The sequence below is a fragment of the Rhincodon typus genome, chromosome 11 (assembly GCF_021869965.1).
Source record: "Rhincodon typus isolate 14 chromosome 11, sRhiTyp1.1, whole genome shotgun sequence".
Classification (NCBI taxonomy): Eukaryota; Metazoa; Chordata; class Chondrichthyes; order Orectolobiformes; family Rhincodontidae; genus Rhincodon; species Rhincodon typus.
The window spans coordinates 42,030,987-42,046,328 of NC_063342.1; the positions used below are offsets into that span (position 1 = coordinate 42,030,987).

General features: G+C 40.1%; 1 protein-coding gene and 1 long non-coding RNA gene across 2 annotated transcripts in view; one reads left to right on the top strand and one right to left on the bottom strand.

The window, feature by feature from the left end:
• Positions 1-15,342, bottom strand: part of LOC109923462 (BCL-6 corepressor-like) — a 95,467-nt gene that overhangs the window by 61,522 nt on the left and 18,603 nt on the right. The window lies entirely within an intron of this gene.
• Positions 1-15,342, top strand: part of LOC125484459 — a 39,322-nt gene that overhangs the window by 21,544 nt on the left and 2,436 nt on the right. The window lies entirely within an intron of this gene.

The following is a 15,342-nucleotide window of genomic DNA, read 5'->3' on the forward strand; positions in this document are numbered from 1 at the left end:
ACCTTAATTGAAAGAAATCATAGATTTAGATTTCACAATATATTTTTCATAGAGTCTACAGAAACGTTGAGTGCATAAAGCCTGTGACACCCAATACATAGTTTTCAATTAGTAAAATAAATGTGGCCATTAGATGCCTCCTTAAACACTGCAAACAGTTTCAACAGTTATCTACTTTGCAACAGCATGGGCAAAACTGTTGTTCCAGGATACAAAAAGGTTTGGTTTACCAGATTTTCAGTTCTCTCTCGGTTGGAGTTTAGATTACTGAAATGAAGTCATTGTCATACAAACCATAACCCTTGCTAGTGCCTTCTCCAACAAACATTGTTACTGGTAAAAAAAATAATTTCAATATTCCTTTTGTTTGCTTTTGATTGCCTTTGCCTTTCTCATATCCTCATAAATGAAATAACTCGTCAGAGGCGAGAATCCCGTCACCAAGTCATCCCTTATTTACACGTGCATAGTTACTTGACACTGGTCTGGCTTCCTCAGCCAGTTCTCATAGAACCTTTGACACTCCTGTTTGTATCTGTCAGCCAGGGCTCCCTGATTGGGGATGTTAATCAGATCCAGTCAGGGAACTCATGCTATGGTGTCCACCTGGCTGACCTGTTACAATCACTACAGTAAGTATTTTAGATTTGTTCCTGAAAAGCTTAACATGGCTTTAAATATATGCCTGAAATCAAAAGAAATACATTTAGGGCAGTAGGAGGAATGAATGACACTACTAATGAAACAGATACCAACAATTTTTTTTAAAACTCATTAACGGAATGAGGTTATCACTGGCTAGGCAGCATTTATTGCCCATCCCTAATTGCCCAGAGGGCAGTTCAGAATCAACCACATTGCTGTGGGTCTGGAGTCACATGTAGGCCAGACCAGATAAGGATGGCAGTTTCCTACCCTAAAGGACATTAGTGAAGCAGATGGGATTTTCCCATCAATCGACTCATAGTCATCATTAGATTCTTAATTCCAGATATTTATTGAATTCAAATTCCACCATCTGCCTCGGAAGGATTTGAATCCGGGTCCACAGAATGTTATCTGGGTCTCCGGATTAACAGTCCTGCAATAATACCACTTGGTCATCGCTTCCCCTGTTTGATCCTGTTTATTTCTCAACTTACATAAGCCATTGCATCCCAAAAGCTTGGGCAGAGAAATCACTGATCATGTCTGTCAGATTTTATTATAATTACAGAAAATTTGTAATTATTACATCAGAAAGGTATGAGAACATTTTCTTCATGGGTACACTTGATTGTCAATCTTGTCAAAATTGATTATTGGCTGCTGCTCCTAAAAGATCCTTACACATTTATTTTACAAAGTAAAAAACATATGTGTCATTAAGGTTTTGTAGCAATGACATGCTGTAGACAACTTCTGAGGGGGGAAAAACTTAACTAAACAGAATAGCAAGATGTAACAGCTTTTTTTTGAAAGATTGTATTTAGACTAGACAGTCTCATGCGTTTTTAAAAATAGAGTAGCAAGTAGGTGTGCAACATATTCTATTTGCTGAGAACTACTTTTCATGTGAAGAATACATTAGTTACGTTGAGATGCAGCGGATGCATAGGAAAATAATGTACCTCAACATGAACGGCTAAATTCAAAATCAATGCGATCACATTTTGCTTATAATCTAACTCTGATTCAATGATGAGCTTTAATTGCACTTACTTAATAAATAAGCCATCCAAGGGGAAACAAAATTATGTGGAGAATACTTGGGTCAGTACAAAAGAGAAGTAAATTTTGTTGGAATCTGGGCTTCCTTTTGGTAGGGGCAACTTTCACCTCAATCAATAAAGCAGCAGAGAGGATTGCCTGTCTCTTATTAGAACCTATTTGATTCTCATTTCCTTTAATTGTATTGGTAATATATAAACAGGTTATTCCACATTTTAGCAAAATGCTTAAAAACTAATTCTTCTTGGTTATTGAATCTTGATTGAAATTGGTATTCTTGGTACTCAAGAATGGAATAAGCTCTGATGTGCACTTGGTTTCTATAACAGACAGCTAAAGAAAAATTATGGACGTATTAACAGTAATATCAATAACAACTTTCATTTATCATGCATCTTTGGTGTTGTAAAATGTCCAAAGGCCCCAATGCTTCATGAGCATTACCAAACAAATTTGACACTGCGCTGCATGAGGAAATATTAGCATAGGTGATCAAAAGCTCAGTCAAAAGGTACGAGTTAAGGAATATCTTTTGACATCAATATAAAGTCATAGAGTCACACAGCAAGGAAGCAGACCCTTCAGTCCAGCTAGACCATGACCATCATGTTCCTTAACCAAACTAGTCTCACTTGCCTGCATTTCGTGCACATCCCTTGAAACCTTTCCTATTCATGAACTTGTCCAACTTTAACTTTAAATGTTATGACTGTACTTGCATCCACCACTTCCTCTGGCAGGTCATTCCACACACGAACCATTGTGTAAAATAACTGCCTCTTGTCCTTTTTAAATATTTCTTCTCTCAGCTTAAAAATATGACCCCTTGTCTTGAACTCCCCCACACTAGGGAAAAGGCCCTTGCCATTCACCTTATCTATGCCCCTCATGATTTTATAAACCGCTATAACGTCATCCCTTAACCTCCTACACTCCAGTGAAAAAAGTCCAAGCCCATTTTTATAACTCAAGCCCACCATTCCTGGAAACATCCTGGTAAATCTTTTTTAAACACTCTCAAATTTAATAATATCCTTCCTTAGCATGATGTCTAGAACTGCACATAGTACTGCTGAAGAGATGTTGCCAACGTCCTTTACAACCTCAGCATGATGTCCTAGATCCTGTACTCAGTGGTCTGAGCAATGAAGACAAGCATGCTAAACAACTTCTTAACGACCCTGTCTACCTGAGATGCAAATTTCAAAGAGTTATGTACCTGAATCCCTACAATACTACCCAAGGCCTTACTGTAAACTGTATGAGTCCTGTCCTTGTTTGTTTTATCCAAAATGCATTTATCTAAATTAAACTCCATCTGCCAATCTTCAGCTCATTCACTCAGTTGATTAAGATCTCTTTGGAATCTTAGATAACCTTCTTCACTATCCACTATACCACCAAACCTACTAAGACATCTCAAACTTACTAAGCATGCCTCCTGCATTGCCATCTAAATTATTTAAATAAATGACAGACAAGAGTGGACACACTACGGATCCCTGTGGAACACCACTGGTCACAGGCCTCCAATCTAATAAACAACCCTCCACAACTCCCCCCTCCGTCTCCTACTTTCAAGGCAATTTTGTATCCAATTGGCTAGCTCACCTGAATCCCATGTGATTTAATTTGACTAACTGGTCTACCATGCAGAAACTTGTCAAAAGCTTTACTAAAGTCCAAGTCAACGATGTCTACCATTCTGCCCTCGTCAATCTTTATGGTTACTTTCTCAAAAAACTCAATCAAGTTTGAGAAACACGATTTCCCTCGCACAAAACCATGCTGACTATCCCTAATCATTCCTTGCCTCTCCAAATGCTTGTAAATCCTATCTTTCAGAATCACTTCAAACACTTACCCACCACTGACTTCAGGCTCACAGGTCTATAAATTCCCAGGCTTCTCCTTACAGCCTTTCTTAAATAAAGCAACAACATTAGCCACCCTCAACTCCTCCAGCACCTCACCTTTGGTTATACATGATACAAATATTTCTGCTAGGGGCCTACTTGAGCTGGGCATGTAATAGCAAGGTATAATGGTTTAGCGAAAGCATTCCAAAGTTTAGGGAATTCTAAATGTTAGGGACTTGGCAGGTGAAGCACCAATGCTGCAGTGATTAATTATTAGGAATTCACAAGAGCCAGGACTGGAGAAGCATGGAGATTTTGGAGGCTTGCAAGACCGATGAAGATTAGAGTAAGAAAGGGCAAGGCCATGGAGGGTTTCCAAAACAGGATAAAAATTTTAATATAAGGGCATTGCCAGACTGGGAACCGATGTAAGTCAATGAGCACCAGTGGATGAACAAGACTTGGGAGAGAGGTCAGGCATGAACAACAGAATGGAAACTAAGTCTTTGGTGCTAAGGTAGTTAAACACCAAACTCTGCGGCTTATTTAATTCAAAGCATTGACAACATATAATTTCAAACCAGACTTAAACTTTTAATGCATGGATTGTGTGAAGATACCCAAAAAAAAACTTGATATTTTACTCTTGTCAACTTTCTCCTCTAATCCAAAGGAATTAGTTGCTAGAGTAGAATTCCACAAGCCTGTCAATACAACAGAAGCAGTGTCTGCTCATATGCAACCTTTTACAGACAGCACCTCTACCTCTACTCCAACTGAAATAGCATGCATCAGCATTTAAATGTGGGATCTTCCTGGTCTGCCTAGTCAGCGTCTTATTGAATCAATTACTTGAAAGAGCTTCACAATGTGGTCTCTTCTACACTGGGGAGATTAAATGTAGACTGGGTGATCACATTGCTGAACACCCCTGTTCTGTCTGTAAAAATGACCCTGAGCTTCCAGCTGCCTGCCATTTCATCACACCACCGTGCTCCCATGGCAACATTTCTGTCTCAGACCTGCTGCAGTGCTCCAGTGAAGATAAATGCATGTTGGAGAAACAACATACCTAGGTACCTTACAACTCAAAACACTGAGATTAACAATTTCAGAGTGCGAACACCTTCCTCCACATTTGTTACCCCTTCCCACACCCCCAGGTCCTATTCTGCATGGGTTTCTCCCAGCATAGTCATCCCATTTTCAACTACTCACAATTCTGGTTAGCACTCATTCAGCATTTACATCTCTTCTGGTTTACGATAAGCAATTCCTTTGCCTGCTTCCATTTTTTTTTCTCTCTCTCTCGGCACTATCCCCACCTATTTTACTCACTAAATACCACCATTTCCCAGCTGCTTTCAGATCTGATGAAGAGTCACTGGATTCAAGGTGTTTTCTGTTTTTCTTTCCACAGAGGCTGCCAGACCACTGAGTTTCTGCAGCACTTTAAATGAAAAAGTTTGTATTTCTTCAAATGAAAGAAACTTTCACCAAAGCAGGTTACATCAATTTTAGTTGACTTACGTTTTGGTGCATTTTGCAGCAAATACACTTTGAAACATGAACATGATTTCGATGCTTTGTGACAAATAATGCTACCATTTAAATTAACAAATAGATTTATTATAGATGCTCTAATTTAACAATTTTATGCAGTGGGCAACTTAATTAAGTTATCAAGTTATTAAAGGAGATGGTTACATAGTGGTATTGTCACTGGATGAGTAATCCAGAGGACCAGGCTAACATTCTGCTGCACATTAGTTAAGCCTATTCCTGTTTCTAAGAGAGATATGGTTTCAAATCCCACTGGTAGAATTTGAATCCAATTAATAAAATCTCGAATTGAAAGCTGGTCTCTGTCATAGTGACATTGGAATTATCGCCCATTGCCATAAAAACCCATCTGGTTCACTGATGTCCTTTAGGGAAGGAAATCTGTCATCCTTACCTAGGCTGGCCTACACATGACTCCAGACTCACAGCAATGTGAATGACTCTTATCTGCAACACAAATGATGTGACAAGCCACTTACTTCAAAGGTAACTTGACAGGGGCATCAAATGATGGCCATGTCAGCCATACCTGCATTCACTAAACAAGTAAAAAGATGCTTTACTGCTTGGAAGGCACTTTAATAGTTACTGTATAGGAATAGTAATACAAATGATTACTATTCCTTTTAAACAAGCAATTAAAATATTTAAGTACATGGTATAATTTAAACAGTAATAAATTGAGAATCTTGGCCGTTAAAAAGTTAATTTATTTTTCATCCTTTTGCTGATTTAAAAAAAGATGGCCCAATTCACTGTAAATTTTATTTTAAATCACCATGGCTATTTATTGCACATGTATGAACAAAACAAGACACCACAACTTCACAGCCTGATGCAGCAATTTGGCAAGCATTCATGAACCGGGCCAGCTGCTGTTGTCATGATGCTTATACTGGTAACATGATGGAGGGTTAGCCACACCACAGTGCAGTGCATTTAACAATGTTGTTTTGCTCATGCCAGCAGCATTGAAACTCTGCTCTTCAGATTTGGAGCTTCATTGTGTACATGCAAGTCTAAACCGTACTGGTGCTCTTAAATTACAGCAGAGGTCAGAATGCCCTGTGCATGCAATCCACTTCATCTAGCCAAGCACTTGGCAAATTATTTCCTGTGCAAGTCAATGGCAATTGCATTCACAAGGGAAGATTCCAGCTCTTCTATACATCATATTGCTACAACATCATGAAGGACATTGGTTACTGGGCATGACATCAGGCTTCACTTCTTATAACTGGGCGAGAATATCAATGTATAGCCAGATCCATATTATCCTGAATGGAGGTCATTTAGTGCTATGCTTTGAAGAACAATATTCTAAGTAAATCTTGAATTTTTGCCAAAACCGCTGTATGTTGTGCTATAAATTGATTGTCCAAGTATTCTAGTGCCTTAATATCTACTATGTGGATTTGAATAAGTGTCCATGGAACAGTTGTCGCTGCATGCAGGATCCAGCAGCGCTGCAATTATCACCAGTTGTTTCACGTGTCTCAAGAACACAAAGAATGAATGAACTCAGCACTGAGTGAGATGGTTAACACCACCAAATGTAGAAGATATTGTAGGGCTCAATGCTGTTTGGGGAGATGGGGTGGTGAGGAATCTGACAGAGGAGACGCCAACTGAAGCTGTTATACGTCAAAAGCCATAACTTGTCTATTTTTGCCACTTTTATTCATCGTTTTCTGATGATTTGATTCTGTATTTCCAGCATTTTTATGTTCTTCTTTCAGATTATCTCAGACTACAATGGGATCTTGATTAGATGGGACAATGGACCGAGGAATGGCAGATGGAGTTTAATCTAGATAAATGTGCGGTGTTGCATTTTGGAAAGGCAAACAAGGGCAGGAGTTATACAGTTAATGGTAGGGCCCAGGGGAGCACTGCTGAACAAGGAGACCTAGGGGTGTAGGTGCATCGTTCCTTGAAAGTGGAGTCGCAGATAGACAGGATGGTGGAGAAGGCATTTGACACACTTGACTTCATTGGTCAGTGCATTGAGCATAGGAGCTGGGAGGTCAGGTTGCTGCTGTATGGGACATTGCTTAGGCCACTTTTTGAATATTGCATACAACTCTGGTCTTGCATAGGATAGATGTTGTTAAATCTGAAAAGGTTCAGAAAAGATTTACAAGATGGTGCCAGGATTGGAGGATTTGAGGTATAGGGAAAGGCTGTTTTCTTTTTCCCTGGAGGATCGGAAGCTGACAGGTGACCATGCAGAGATTTATAAAATCTTGAGGGGCATGGATAGGGTAAATAGCCAAGATCTTTTCCCCAGGTTAGGGAAGTCCAAAACTAGTGGGCGTAAGTTTAAGATGAAAGGGGAAAGATTTAAAAAGGACCCGAGAGGCAATGTCCCAACCTGAAATGTCAGCTTTCCTGCTCCTCTGATGCTGCCTGACCTGCTGTGTTCCGCCAGCTCCACACTGTGTTATCTTATTTATAAGCGTATCAAATACCTTCTTCACTATCCTGTCTGCCTGCAACTCCACTTTCAAAGAACTATGAACACTCCAAGGTCTCTTTGTTCAGCAATACTCCCCAGGACCTTACTCTTCAGTGTATAAGTCCTGCCCTGATTTGCCTTTCCAAAATGCAGTACCTTACGTTTATCTAAATAAAACTCCATCTGCCATTCCTCAGTCCATTGGCTCAACTGATCAAGTCCTGTTGATGAGGTAACCTCCTTCATTGTCCACTACACCTCCAATTTTGGTGTCATTTGCAAACTTACTAACCATACCTCCTATGTTTACATCCAAATGACAAAAAGCAGTGGACCCAGCACTGATCCTTCTGGCACACCGCTGGTCACAGGCCTCCAGTCTGAAAGGCAACCCTCCACCACCACCCTTTGAGCCAAATCTGTATCAAAATGGCTAATTCTCCCTGTAATCCATGTGATCTAACCTTGCTCACCAGTCTACCCTGAGGAACCTTGTTGCATGCCTTACCAAAGTCCATACAGACCACATCCACCGCTCTGCCTTCATCAATCCTCTTCGTTACTTCTTCAAAAAACTCAATTAAGTTAGTGAGACACGATTTCCCATGCATAAAGCCATGTTGGCTATCCCTATTCAGTCCTTGTTTTTCCAAATACATGTAAACCCTATCCCTCAGGAACCCCTCCAACAACTTGCCCACCACTGATGTCAGACTCACCAGTCCCTGGCTTTTTCTTACCACCTTTCTTAAATAGTAGCACCGCGTTAGCCAACCTCCAATCTTCCGACACCTCACCTGTGGCTACTGATGATAAAATATCTCAGCAAGGGGCCCAGCAATCACTTCCCTAGCTTCCCACAGAGTTCTAGGGTACACTGATCAGGTCCCAGGGATTTATCCACCATTATGTGTTTTAAGACATCCAGCACATCCTCCTCGTAATATTATGTGAAAACATGAAGCTATAAATCATTACTATGACTTTTTACAACCAAGCTGTGCACTGGAAAACTGCAGATAGTGTAACATTCATCTCAATTTACCAACATCTACCCACCCCCCCATCCCAAATTCATCTATCAGATTTTCTTTGCTTCAATACCATTAGATCCTTCATTGTCCATTTTCTCCATTAAAAGTCCCTGGCTCTTCTTGAAGTGGAATCTATTCTTGTTTTACCTTAACCCAGTTATGCTTCAATTACTCTCATTCTCAGTCACTTTAATCTGCAACAAAATTCACCTAGCCTCACCTTCAGTTTGTTGTCTATCCTCAATCACCCACAATCTCATTATGCCCAAACCTCTGCCACTGGCATGTACAGTTAACTCTTCACCTTGTTACCTGTCAATGCTCTGCTGCCTCCAATGTTGTTTCGAGCACCAACACAGTCACCTCAAATTAGTTATTTGTTAACTTCATCCTGCTTCTAAACACTCCACTCTTCTTCTGCTTTTGCAGAAGTTGCACCCAAATTTCTCATCATCCTTTTCCAAAAGTCTATGATTTGCTACTTCACATCCAACTAGACCTTGTAAGTCTCCAATCACCTGGATGTATATATTGCTGTATATAAAATCTGTAGATTTTAAACTATAGCATATATGTAAACTAACTAGCTCAGCTGTCCTCTTGAAGAAATATCTTGAACAATTCAAGAAACAGCACCATCCTAAGTTCATGACCAATTCCAAAACCTATTACTGTTAATAACAAAGTAATTAAGGTTGGAAGGGAAGTAGCTGATGGTTGCTAATTGATTAATTGTGGAAACATGGGGACTCTAGTCGCAAACTGGTAGTGTCCCTACCTCTTAGTCAGAAGGCCTGGGTTACAGTCCAACCTCCTCTAGAGATGTGTCATAACAACTCAATGAGTTGAATAAAAATATCTTGTCTAGATATATGGGGCTCTTGTAGCACTGTGACAGAGTCCCTACCTCTGGGTCAAAGGTCTGTCATAATATTCCTGAACAGATTTAAGGTAATTTAAAGTAAATATCTATAAGCAATGTTTCCTCAAAGGTGTATGGTTGCTTGCACATGCAGCCACTCCAACATTCAGTGTATGGCGATCAGCATGCCAACGCAGACAGCAGCATTGACTTCTGGTTCCTAAAGTCACTGCCACAAATAGACCTTGGAGGTCCATGTAGAAGGGGAAAACAAAAGGAAAAGCTGTTGAAAAGGGGTGAATTTCTTTGGGACTTCTCCCATTCAGCATGGTGGAGATTGTATTCCTACTATATTTCCATAATAGTGTTTGTCTAGATATTTGGGACTCTTGTAGTACAATGATAGTATCCCTGTATTTGAGCAGAAGATCTGTGTTCTAGTCATCTCCTGTGCTGGAGGTGTGTCTTCACATGTTGGTTAATTTTTTTTTAAAAATCTAGGCATATATACAAACAAAACAGCTGGGACTGGGTGCAAGGGCCACTGGACTGGTACAGTCAATAAACTATCTGCACAAAAGAAGCCTGTCTCTTACTTTGCCTAAGAACAGTCTGTTTAGAATCCATAAACAGTTACAGCATAATCATCCTCAAAGACAAATACTGCAAATGTTCATATGAAAATTAGCCTTTCCTCACATACTGAACTCATCAGTAAATAAAAGATAAACACATGTACTACCTTGCTTTCAAAACAATCCGGTCAGCCAATGTATTCCATTCACCACATCATGATCATTGCATTTTCAATCTCTCCACTGATCTCATTCTTCTTAAAACCATTATCCTGCCCTCCTGTCATTAAAATGCTACCCTTAGCCTTCCTATCATTGTAAAACATTAATGGCGTTGTTCCTCTAACCATTCACTTCTTGTCCTACCATTTCTATCTGGAGTGAGTTTTTCAAATCCCATTTCCAACTGGCCCAGACCAGAAAGATCATCTTGTTCAAAATCACCAATGAGACCTGTCTGACTGGGAAAAAAAAGCTGGCACTCTCCTGGTCTTCAATTACACTCCATGTTTCTCTTGGCCCAGGTCTTTGAAACTACTTACTGACTGTTCCTTTGCTACCTGTTTGAACAGTATCTTCTTAAAACAGTTTCTCCTTTTATGCTTTCAATCATTTCTGGTGAGCTCTAGGCCCTCAGGCTTGGGTTGTTTCTGTTCATTAGCTGCATTCTATGCCTTAGTATAATTGTTGGAAAGCAACGTCAATTTTCACAAACGGAATCAACTTGGCTAGTTCACCATAACCGGAATGTGTGTTAAAGCTGTACTATCCAATCATTTAACCAAAATCAAGATTTGGACCTTTTGATCAAAATCATTCTTGCAAATACCTGCCTACCTCTGTTCTTAGTGAATTGCTAAGGCTGAGCCTTGTACTCAATCTAAATACTCTGATCTGTTGAGAGCTCCTGTACATTCTGCAGCCATTTAGCTTGAACCCAGACTTTAGTTGCTCCAGACCTCTTATAGCAGCTCTTATAGACTGCCTTTGTTTTCTTTAGGATGGCTCAGCACTGGGAGGCTGACAGAAACCTTTCCATCAGAAAACAGTAATTTGGGAAGAGGTGTACACCCTTGCTTCTCTTTTTATCTTTTAGAATCCAGCAGCCCCAGCCCCCACCACAGTTTGCCAGCTTGTCTATTTTCACTAAAAGGTAAAATACAGTGCATTCGGAAGATCCGAAATAAAAACACAGTGCTGAAGAAACTAAGCAGGTTTGGCAGCATCTATGGAGACAGAAAAACAGTTAACAGTTTAAATCCCATGATTCCTCTTCAGAACAGCTGTCTATTTTCACTGTTGTGCTCTGTACAGACAATGCTTGGCCAGTTGAACTTTTTTTTATTTCAGTTAATTCTGTTTTTTCTTTCAATATGCTGCAGGTTATTCTACTTGTAGAACAAACTAAACTGAACACAAAGATAACTTCAGTTTATTCATTCCATTTGTTTTAAATGAATTAAAAATTGTTGTCCATCTCTGATTATTTTCTTTTCTGATGAAAAGCCAATCCACAGAGATTATTTATTTGTTTTTGTTTCAGATTTTCAGCATTTTTAGGATGTCAACCTGTAACTCGCGCAATGCCAAAGAGATCAGTTTAATTATATATATTAATGATCTGAATGAATGAAGTAAATATAGTTTAAAACTAAGGGAGTACCCATTTAAAAGAGGTGATGAAAAATAATTTCCCCTCAGATGACTGAGCGTCTTTGGAATTTCCTTCCTCAAAAGGCAGTGGATGCAAAATCTTTAAACAGTTTTAGAGCAGAGGTAGATTACCCAGGGATGAAAGATTAATAAAGATATGCAGAAATGGGAAGTTAAGATTAAAAATCAGATCAGCCATGGTCTTATTGAATGGAGGAGTGGGTTCAAAGGACAGAGTGGCCTCTTGTTTCTTTTTACTATCTTCATATTTACTATTCCCAAGTTTGCAGATGATGCAAAAATAGGTGAGAAGGCAAGCGGTGAGAGTGACATAAGGATTCTACAGAGGGACATAGGTGGGTTAAGTGAGTGGGTAAAAACTTGACAGATTGAATATAATGCAAGAAAATGTGAGGTTCTGCACTTTGGTGGGAAGAAGAGGAACTGAATATTATTTAAATAAAGAAAGACTGCAGTTCTTGTGCATAAATCCAGAAAGCTAGGGAAATCTTGCTAAAACTATGCAAGACACCAATCAGACCACAGCTAGAATACCGTGAACGCTTCTGGTCTTCTTATCTAAGCAAAGATCTACTGGCATAGGATACAGTCCAGAAAAGGTTCACTAGGTTGATGCCAGGTATGGAAGAGTTTTCTTTGAGGAGAGATTGAGTTGGTTAGGCCTGTACTCGGAGTTTAGAAAAATGGAAGCCATCCTTATTGAAACAGACAAAGACTCTTGGGGGCTTGACAGGATAAATGCTGAGGGATTGCTTGCCTTTGTGAGGATCTAAGGCTGGAGGGCATATCCAAATGAACACCATCTACAAGTTCACTGATGACAGCAGCGTAGTGGGATGGATATCTAACAATGATGAGTCAAAATACAGAAGGGAGGTAGAGGACTCGGTGACATGGTGCAATGAAAACAATCTCTCAACGTTGGCAAAACCAAAGAACTGATCATCGACTTCAGAAAGAAAGGAGGAGAACACGCCCCCATCTACATCAATGGAACTGAGGTTAAGAGGATGAAGAATATCAAGGTCTGCGGAGTGACGATAACTGACAGCCTATCCTGGACTTCCCACATAGATGTGACAGTCAAGAAGGCACACCAACGCCTCTTCTTCCTCAGGCGGCTCAGGAAATTTGGCATGTCCATAAGGTCCCTCACCAACTTCTACAGATGCACCATTGAAAGCATACTGTCTGGATGCATAACAGATTGGTACGGCAACTGCTCTGCCCAGGACCGTAAGAAACTACAGAAGGTGGTGTGCACGGCCCAGACCATCATGGAAGCCAACCTTCCATCCATGGACTCTTATTTTCACGGCCCGCTGCCACGGAAAGGCAGCCAACATCAAAGACCCATCGCACCCTGGTAACGACCTCCAACAACCTCTTCCATCAGGCAGAAGATACAGAAGCTTGAACACACGCATAAGCGGTTTCAGGAACAGCTTCTTTCCGGCCATTATCAGACTGTTGAATGGACTCCAGCCTCAAATAATGTAACCTGCAATGTAATCTGTATGGCTCTAAGTCTTTTTGATCTGTACATCCTTTGCTTGCTCTAATCTGCCTGTACCACTCATAAACAAAGTTTTTCACTGTATTTTGGTACCCATGACAATCAATTAATCAGTAAGGGGTCATCCACGTTCTCCTCTCAGAGGGTCGTGAATCTGTGAAATTCTTTACCACAGAGAATTGTAGAAGCAAGGTTAAGTATATTCAAGACTGAGATAGACAGATTATTTTGTCAGTAAGGGAATCAAGAGTTGTAGGGAAAAGGCAGGAAAGTGGTGTTGAGGATTATCAGAGCAGCCACATTCTAATTGAATGATGCAATAGCCTCAATAGGTCAGAAGGCCTACTTCTGCTCTTATGATCTTATGACCTTGCTTCTTACACAATTCACCGAGAATTCTGTTGTTCATATCCGTCTGCATGAATTCCCACCCAACTTATCACTTTCACCTTCACCCAATCTCTCCTTCAACTTCAGTGAATCACTTCAAAATTCTGGTCCTCATTTCAAATCTTCCGTATTAGTCCATGCTTTTGAGAAAATCCATTCAAACCACTTCTCACCATCCATCAGATTCTTTCATCTGTAAGCTGTCATGACCCTGCTCTCAGGTTCTGTTCAAATATCTTACCACCTTCTCATAATTCTCTCTGCCTTCAAGTGTCTTTTTTGAAAATCATTATTGTGTTTTAATTCTTGTTCAATCTCCTATTACTTATGGGTGGTACTGTCGTGTCTGAATGATGAGTTCAACTTCCTATGCAAGACCTGGGTTCATTCTGATAATGTTGTATACTAAACTGAGGGAAGTCTTTTGTGTCCAGTTCAAATGGAAATAATTTATTATGTTAGCACTGTGCAAAGAGATTTGCTGGTTCTGTTAACAATATTCTTCTCTCAACCACGACTGGAGCAGTTTAACTGATGATCTCTCATTTAATTTTTGTGGAGGGCTGATGTCAAAATTAGACCATCCTTACAAAATAGCAGTGACATACCTTCAAAATAATTCATTGATTAACTGTGAAGAACTTTAAGTCCCAAGGATGTAAGGCACTGTATAAATGCAATGCTGTTCTCTCCACCACAACACACCCCCCACCCCGCCCACTTGATGTACACTTTTTTCTTATCAATTGCTGACTTTGCCTGAACAGATCACAAAATACATAGTAACTTTCTCACTGCTTCAAAAATATCGATCATTGCTGAAGATTTAGAGAACATGAATTTACACAAAAATCTGTTCAAAAAAAAATCTAGGTACAGAAATTTTTTTTTTAAACAACACTGGAGGTTGTGACTGGAACATTGGAATCTTCTCCATTTCCACGGTTACAACTATGAATGAGCTCCTAGTCTCAGTACAAAGTCAGAAATCACACCACACCAGGTTATAGTCCAACAGGTTTATTTGAAAACGCAAGCTTTCGGAGCCTCAATCCTTCTTCAAACACCTGAAGGACGACTCAGGCTCTGAAAGCTTACGTTTTCAAATAAACCCGTTGGACTATAACCTGGTGTCGTGTGAGTTCTGACCTTGTCCACCCCAGTCCAACATCGGCACCTCCACATCACAATCTCAGCACATGAACGGCCTCTTGCTGAGTTCAAAGGTCACGGGTAAGAGAGCCGCCCCAGCATCTCATTCAAGTGGATACTTCAGTACTATACATGGGTATACAGCTGCATTATCGAAGATGTCCGCTTTCGGTTACACATTAAACTTAGCCTGAGAGAGCGTAAAGGATCCCAAAACACGGTTGGACAAACGGCGAGAGTTCTTGGCAAATCTTTTTTCTTCAAACAGCATCACCTAAACACATATCCGGTCTTTATCTCGCTGTTTTTTTTGTGCGACCTTGCTCTGTATAAATTGGCTGCCAGGTATACCCCATAACAGGAAATTCCACTTTTTAAAAAAACATTATTGAATGTAAAGTATGTACGGGGTGTGGCGATGGTGAAAGGCGCCTCATAAACGTCACTCATTTGCTGTAAATCAAAATCAAATGTTGGCCTGCATCCCCTTCTCATTGGTCGGAACCTATTACAACTACAGAGATAGCAAGAACTGCAGATGCTGGAGTC